Genomic DNA, 8415 nt, shown 5'->3' on the forward strand with positions numbered 1-8415 from the left:
ACTTCCAAATTTATTACAACACGACGTAATGGCAAAATACTATTTCCTCAGCACACACCTTTAAAAAAAACCACAATGGCTCAGAATGCCTGGTTTTGTTTTTATAATAAACTCCAAGAAAATCATGAATTCCACTCTTGATTTGGGCAGAGCACAGATGCTGCGACTTGTCAAACGCAAAGGATCCCGTCTAATTATTCAATCTGATCTTCTCTGTTTAACCTGTGCTTGGGGCATCTTTTTCATGTTTATACTGGTTTGACACAAATCATGGCTTAAAAGAGATGTGTATCCTGTCTTCCTGTACAAAGCTGAGCTTCAATGGTAGATTAAACAATGCCAGCCCCATCCTTGGGCTTATCGGTAGCAGAGCCAGTCAGCCTAAGAAAATACTTCTAGTGTAAACAAGTCATAGATTTGCACATCTAGACACATTCTACTGAGATCCATCTCAAGAGAGAACACTGGAGAGTCACATTCAATATTTTCTCTTTTACTTTAGCATCAGTGTGCCCATTTCTTTTTTTTTTACAAGTTGCTATTTTGCCTAGTATTCCATATAGGAAGCAGAGTTGAAAAACAAACAAACAAACAAAAAACCCAAAGCAGGAAAGATGTAAATTACCTCATAAGTCTACACAACTGTTCTACTTTTCAACTCATTCTAATCACAATTAAGTTGCTTTAAGAAAACAGTAAAGACTTGGTTTCAACGTTAATATCTTAGTGTTATTTATTTATAACTGATTTGTCTATTTATAACTAGTTATTTACAAAGATGCCAAAGTACCACTCACTTCTGCCCTAACTCTCTTTAAACTAAAATGTACACAGATTGATTAGTTGATTATGGTATGCATTCCAGTCTCTTAATGACAAATTTTAATGTTCTCATAATAATGAATGGAGAGTTACTGTTTGCATAGTTAAGTAATTCATCAGACTTACCTTGGAAGAAGAAAGCAATCTTTTTTTTTTCAAGAATTTTCTACCACATAGAATGGATATTCTTTTTTCTTTAAGCTTTTCTGCGTCACAAATCCCACCCAAATTATTCCAAAGAAGAAACAAGAGGAGATCCAAGCACCTTTTCTCTTTTCAGAGAGGCTAAGCAAACATTCCTCTCCTCTCCTCGGCCCTTTGAAAAGCTCATTTTGCAAAACACACACACACACACACACACACACACACACACACACACACACACACACAGCTTCTCACATTGGTTTTAGTGCTGAATTAGGCGGTCTTCTTTCAAATTTCCACTCCCACTTGTTTTTTTTTTTTTGGAAGGCATTTCTAAATATTCTTCTTTAACCCAAAGCACACATTTTCCAGCAAGCAAATTCTACAACTAGATAGTCTGAAAAACAGACATGTTGTGAGATAGGTAAATTAAAAAAAATACTTTTTAAGTATTACTTAAGCAGAGGTCACTGATTTTTTTTTCTTTCCTTTTCAAACACTAGTTTAAAAACATTTCTAACTTGTTTTTTTCTACATTAAAACCAAACACTGAGAATATCATGCAGCTTATTGTGCTGGGCTGTCTGTCCTTCTTGCTTTTAGAATACTGACTTTTCCTACATGTATGTGCAACGTGTCTACCTTTGCTCTGTCCTTTCTGTACTTGGACACGTCTTCTGAAATAATTGGTATAAATGCTCTTGATAACAAGATGACATGTGATGGCAATCCCGGGAAGCAAAGCTTCGCTCCTGTTTCAGAAAAACTACTGATGAAGCTGTGACCTCCTCAGTGAAACTGATGATATCCTTGTTTATATATTAGACTTGTTAACTGGATTGGAGAGATGCAGGTCCAAACTGTGCATGAACTTATCTCAGAATTAATGTTTTAAAAAAGAAGCCACCAAAAAACAAGTACACCCGGGAGTCCCTGAGGTGCCTTGTCTCTCTGTGCGACAGAGCATCTTCCCCTGCTGGGCAGAAGCAGCAAAGAGCCACTTCTCCTCCTGCTGGGGAGCGGAAGGGCTGCCTTCCATTCCTGTACCTCTGCTTCATCTGCTGGCACTGGGATCGGCCCTTATTTAAGAGTGTTGTGTCTGTGCTTTGTAAACTTTTCTTTCTTTCTTCGCCTTTTCTTTTACCTTTCCTAATTTCTTTCTTTCTTTCCTTCCTTCCCTCTTTCTTTCTCTCTCTCTTTCTTTCTTTTCCTTTCTCTCTCTTTCCTCCCTCCCTCCCTTCTTCCCTCCCTCCCTCCATCCCTTCCTCCCTCCCTTCCTTCCTCCCTCCCTCCCTCCCTTCCTTCCTTCTTTCCTTCCTTCCTTCCTTCCTTCCTTCCTTCCTTCCTTCCTTCCTTCCTTCCTCTCTCTCTCTCTTTCTTTCTTCACATTGAAATGATTATTACTTTGAAATTATTCTTCAATCCTGTTTCTTCTCTCTCCAAACTGACACTAAGGTCTGTTTGAGAGCAAGGGCAGTATTGTCACCTGGAAGGTATCTTGTCCCACCCACATGTCAGGGTAAGTTCAGATGAAATGACAGCTAAGCATGACTACTGACGATATTAACATTAATTATAGAAATGCTAGTTTATGGTCATTAGACACTAGGAATACTGATTACCCTTTGTGTATGTCACCCTACTTGATTCTTAGAAGATTCTTAGAAGAGTCAGTATTAATTGTCTCTAGTCCTCTGATAAGGAAACTGAGGCTCAGAGAGAATAAGTAACTTTCCCAAAGTCACTCAACCAAGGTTTAGGATTCAAATCCAAGTCTTCCTGGCTCCAAATCAATAGTGCTGTATTAGTACTTCGAACTTCTTTTGCAGGCTTAATTTGCTTTCATTGAATAGATAAAGATAATGAACTATGAATGTGTTGAAAAGCATATGAAGACACATTCAAAGATAATATACATTTTAAAGTGGTGGTAAGAAGTTTTATAAATAGCAGTGATGGATGTACAAGGTTATGAATGTAATTAATGCTACTGAGTGGCCTATTAAAATGGTAAATTTAGCAGGGTGACAAGGGTTCACACCTATAATCCTAGCTACTCAGGAGGCTGAGATCTGAGGATCATGGTTCAAAGCCACTCTGGGCAGAAACGTCCAAGAGATTTTTTTTGGGGGGAGGGTCCGGTTATGGGGCCTGAACTTTGGGCCTGGGTGCTGTCCCTCAGCTCTTCAGCTCAAGGCTAGTGCTCTACCACAGTGCCACAGTGCCACTTCCAGCTTTTTTTCTTTTTGCTTATGTGGTGCTGAGGAATCAAACCCAGGACCTCATGCATGCAAGGCAAGCACTCTACCACTGAGCCACCTTCCCAGCCCCAGTCTAAGAGATTTTTATCTCTAATTAGCCAGCAAGAAGTCAAAAGTGAACTGTGGCTGAAGTGGTTAACAACTTTGAGCCACAAAGCTAAGGGACAGTACCTCAGTACTGGCACAACGCCCTCCCCAGTAAACTTTATATTATAGATAATGTGGTATTATTTTATTTTTAAACACACTGCAAAAATTAGACATGTAGGGCCTGTGATAGACATACTGTGGCCCCATTGGGTTGGTGATGGTAGATAAATATGGCTGCTTTGGAGAAGAATCCAGAAGTAATGACTGAACTCATGTGCACCCTTAGCACCCATCAAACTCTTCCTGGGGTGTAATCTCTTCTGAAAAACTCACACAGGGGCCTGGAGAAGTCTACCCCTGGAGAATTCATGAGCTAAGCCTGGGCAATGTGAATACTCTGCAATGGCTAGAAGCAAAGGCCTAGAGCCTTGTGCTGCTGGGATTCCTGCTTAGATGCCACCTCCCAAGGGAGACCTTTCCTGTATACCCTGTTGAAAATGGCATCATGGTCCCCAAGCATTCCTCTTTTTCTCTGCTTTCTTCTTTTCCCTCCAAGGTGCTTTTTAGCCTTTAATAAGACAATAGCCCAAGGTATACAGTGTCCATATGGGTGGGTGGTTCCAAGGAGACTCCCATGAGGAAAAACAGGTATCAGTATTGTATTACAGATGCTTATATTGCAGATATTTGATTTCATTTCTCCCATAATGCAACTTCCACCAAAGATATGCTGCCTTTCAACAAGTCTAAAACGTTTACTTTATCTCTTAGTTTACACACACTTGCTTAAACACTGCCTTGGGGTTATCATTTTGCTTTTGGGGGAGTGGGGAGGTACACTGTCACAGAACTAAGGGCAGGGAAACAAATCACAAAGTGGTTTAAATATAACTGGTGATAGCTCGGGCCTCACTGCCGGCTCACATCAGCTCAACCGTGGAATGCATGCTGAGGGGTGAAGATTTTTTGAAGTATCCATCCATCCAACTATCCACACATTCCTTATTTTTTTTAACATACTTGGTCAAAGCTGCATGTAGTAAATTTCCCTGCTTGATTCAAAAAAAATTAAGCATCCCCTACTAAAAATAAATATGGGCTCAGGTGGGTCATTTCTATCTGTGAAATTTATGGATGGATTTCTAGCTCTTAGAACCAACACACAATGGGAATACAGTATGTAACAACCAAGTGCATGACATTAGAAAAGACGCCTAGAGAAAAGGGGAATGAGAGGGAGGAAAGCATCTAAGAGAAAGTTGTATGACCTTGTGCCAACCTGTGGCGATGGAACAGGACCTGGATGGAACAGGACCTGACAGCAGTGTTAACACTTTCAACTAAGTTCATGACCTTAAGGAAATCTTTTAACTCTTCAGAGTGCAACAATACCACCCATTCTTTCTAGTGTGTGGGCTTGAATTTGCTACTTATCATTATCTGAGCTAGATTATTTGTAGCTGAGAACAAAAATTGTAATGGTATCTGCTATTGCCACTTGAGACTGTTTTGCTTATAAATCGCTCATGGTTGCTTGAAAACATCTATTCTTTCCCAAGTGACTAGCATGACCTAAGAGCAGTGTCCTAGTCTTATATTGTATCTAGCACAAAAACTCAAATCTCTTTTAGAACATTCTCTATTAAAACTTTTTATTATTGTCATAAACATTGAACTTGATGGTTCTTTAAAATACTGCCTCATTTTTTTTTGTTTTTGCTCCAGAGACAGAATGTGGGAAATCAATGCACCCTTCATACCACAAAGCCATTCTTTTATGTGACTTTTTAAAATGCAGGGTCTATGTAATGAAGCAGCCTTTCCAGACACCCCTGATACTTTTATTATGTGCAGGTATAAAACACAAGAGTTATAACTTCATAATATGAGCTTACTGAAATAGCTTAGGCTATATTATGTTTGATGCTACATCAATTTTTCATAGAAATATGATTTGCCTTGAACTTCCCTACAATAGTTTTGAGACTTCTCCTCCCCTCCCTCTCTCTGTACTTTGAAAGAAACTGACTGCAATGATCAGATGTTATTTCCTTTTTTTCGTGGATATTGTTCAATACTGCGAAGCGAATGTTTCACGTGCTGTGTCGATGTGAATGGGAAATTCACTAACCTAAATTAGCCTTTTGTAAATTTGTATCATCATTATTTGCCACAATCAAGAAGTTTAGACAAGAAAAAATGTGTCTAAGCATGGAAAGCAAGGGTAACTTACAAATGGCCAGAGAATGAATGAACAAAGAAGATTATAAGGAGCAATGGAAGAACAGCCAAGAGCATAAGGAAGAGGTTCTTAAGAATGGATCAGATTAGGGTGTGGCTTAAATAATAACTGCCTGCCTAGCAAGCATAAGACCTTGAGTTCAAACCCCAGTATCACCATATACATCTATATATCTCTATCTGACAGATAAAACAATCAAATATTAAGAGCTATTATTTATAAATAAAAGCTAAACTCAGTGGAGGAAAAGGAATAGTGAATTAGTAGAATTCATCTTCTTCCTTAGGTTCTTTAAAAAAAAAAAAGATGACTGTTGAAAACATTGAATGCTCCCAATTTTTTCCCTGATCGAATGAACTGGAACCACTATCTCATGTAGTAGGCAGCACTAAAGATATTCTAGATGAAAGGGAAGGACTTGGAAAAAATTATATTAAGTGAAGTAAGTCAGGCTCAAAGAAACATAGGTCCCATTGTTTCCCTTATTTGCAATAACTAGTATAAGTTTAGGACAAGCAGAAAAGGTCAAAGCTATGTACATATGACCAGGTAAGATCATGTTAAGTGAAATAAACCCCAAGATAGGGACACAAGTGGTTTTTTATTTCTTGCTACTGTTTTTAATGTATTTATAATGTACTATGTTTTTGTTTCTTTGATATGTTTCTCCCCCACCGTAGAACCCTTGTTTTCACTGTGTTTGACTCTGGTGCCCTGCATCTTATATATACATTTTTCTAATTTGGGGAGGGGAAGGGAAATAACAAAATGCTTAAATAGGGACCCATTCATTGTAACAATGAGATGTACAAGACACTATGTTGAAAACGAACTTTATAACTTCGGTGGGGGGGGGTAGTTGGGGAGGTAGGGAAGGAATGGATGGTAGGGGAAAAACAAAGGAGGAGGCAACAATGCTTGATAAAAAATGTACTCATTACCTTACTCATGTAATTGTTACCCCTCTGTACACTATTTTTACAATAAAATGTATTAAAAAGATATTCTAGATGAGACTGATCAAAACAAATACAGATAAGTCAGGGTGAATGCTGGAGCATAAGAGTCAGAAAGACCTAAAGGAGAATAGCAGGCATTGGCGGCTTTCCCATAGGTCTTAGCCTCACACAGCACTATCTGTCAGATAAGCAAAATACAAAAGTACCTTGTCCAAAACAAGAGTTCAACATGGTGGGCAGGAGATTATAGGCCTTAGAGCTCCCTATTATGCTAAGTAAGCACATGAAGCCTAAAATAAAAGATTGACTCACAGAACACTGGGCAGCTAGGGCTCTGCTGATCTAAGCTGGGCTGGGCTGGGCTGCAATGGGCTGGGCAGCTCTGCTTCTTGTCCTAGGCTTGCACCCTGGCCAGGGAAATCTGTGTTTAAGTGTTTGTCTATGCTACGGGGACAGTAGCTGTGCAAGAGAAGAACTTCTCCTAACAATAGCCAAGTGATAAGAGGACAATCAAAAAGGTTTCACGCCAGGTCTAGTTGACTCACCCTCGCTATTCAGGAGGTCGATCTGGAGTACTGTGATTCGGTAAGCTTGGGCAAAAAGTTGTGAAACTCCCGTCTCAACCAATAAAAAGCTGGCTGTGGTGCCGCACCACAAAATAATAATAAAGTGCTGAAAAACGATGGTAGCATGTCAAAAGGACATAGGTGCCAATTCAAAGACATCTTCAATAGCCAAATCTCGGGCAATTTCACAACAAATTGAATGTGATACTACTTAAATTACATGTCATATGGGTTCATACTGGGATAAACAATAGTCAAATGACTAAACAAATAGGGGACTGGGGACAGTTCCTTCCTTACAAGGGAATTCCAAATAGTAAAAAAGAAAAATTGGCAAAAAAAAACAATAGAAGACTAGTATTTAGCAAATAACATAACAAGAAGTGAAAACTGATGAGAAACAAGATAAGAATAATGCATATGTCTTATGCATTAAGAAATAAATTATCATTCAAGAAAACATCTCTCAAGAAAGCCTTGATTTTCCTACTTTATTCATATTTTTATTTCTTATTATTTCTTATTTTTTTTCAGACAGGGTTTTGCTATGTAGCCCTGGCTGACCTCAAATTCACAATCTTCCAAGATGAGCCTCCCAAGTACTAGATTACAGCCATGTGCTACCACCCGAGGTCTATTTGTTAGGTAGGGAAACTAATATCATTGTAGTGGAAAAGCCTGGAAGAGACCATATAGCCAAGTGGGTAGAGTTAACATGAGTAATTGAACAAATTGATGTTTTGTATCTCCAGCACAATAAACTAAAAAAATCAAGTCTATAGATAAGATGAATTGTCTATAGATTAGATAGATGTTAATTTTTTTGCTTTGATGTTTATACTACAGGTATGAAAAATGTTCATCTTTAGGGAAGCTAGATGTAGAGTATACAGAAATTCTTTGTACTGCTTTTACAACTTTTTTGGGGGGCGGGGAGTCTGAAATTATTCCCATACAAAAATAAACATTGCAAAAGGAGAAAAAGATAGCATCATGAATGGAAAATTGCATTATAAATAAGAAAACAAGTTTAAGCAGAAATGACATTAGATTTGTGCTAAGGGGATTCATATCTGTGTCTTTGGGCTCTTTTTCATATATGGTTTGTTTGTTTTTTTGGGGTCCGGTCATGGGGCCTGAACTCTGGGCTTGGGTGCTGTCCCTCAGCTCTTCAGCTCAAGGCTAGCGCTCTACCACTTGAGCCACAGCGCCACTTCCAGCTTTTTTCTTTTTGCTTATGTGGTGCTGAGGAATCAAACCCAGGGCCTCATGCATGCAAGGCAAGCACTCTACCACTGAGCCACCTTCCCAGCCCCTCATATATGTTTTTT

General features: G+C 38.8%; 1 protein-coding gene across 1 annotated transcript in view; it reads right to left on the reverse strand.

Annotated features, from left to right (window-relative positions):
• Positions 1–1073, reverse strand: part of Vit (vitrin) — a 97504-nt gene extending 96431 nt beyond the window's left edge. The window contains exon 1 of the mRNA XM_013013606.1: positions 949–1073. The gene's annotated coding sequence lies outside the window, so the exon portion shown is untranslated. The remainder of the gene's footprint in view (positions 1–948) is intronic.
• Positions 1074–8415: the final 7342 nt, after the last annotated feature.

This window comes from Dipodomys ordii, unplaced genomic scaffold, assembly GCF_000151885.1.
Source record: "Dipodomys ordii isolate 6190 unplaced genomic scaffold, Dord_2.0 Scaffold20, whole genome shotgun sequence".
NCBI lineage: Eukaryota > Metazoa > Chordata > Mammalia > Rodentia > Heteromyidae > Dipodomys > Dipodomys ordii.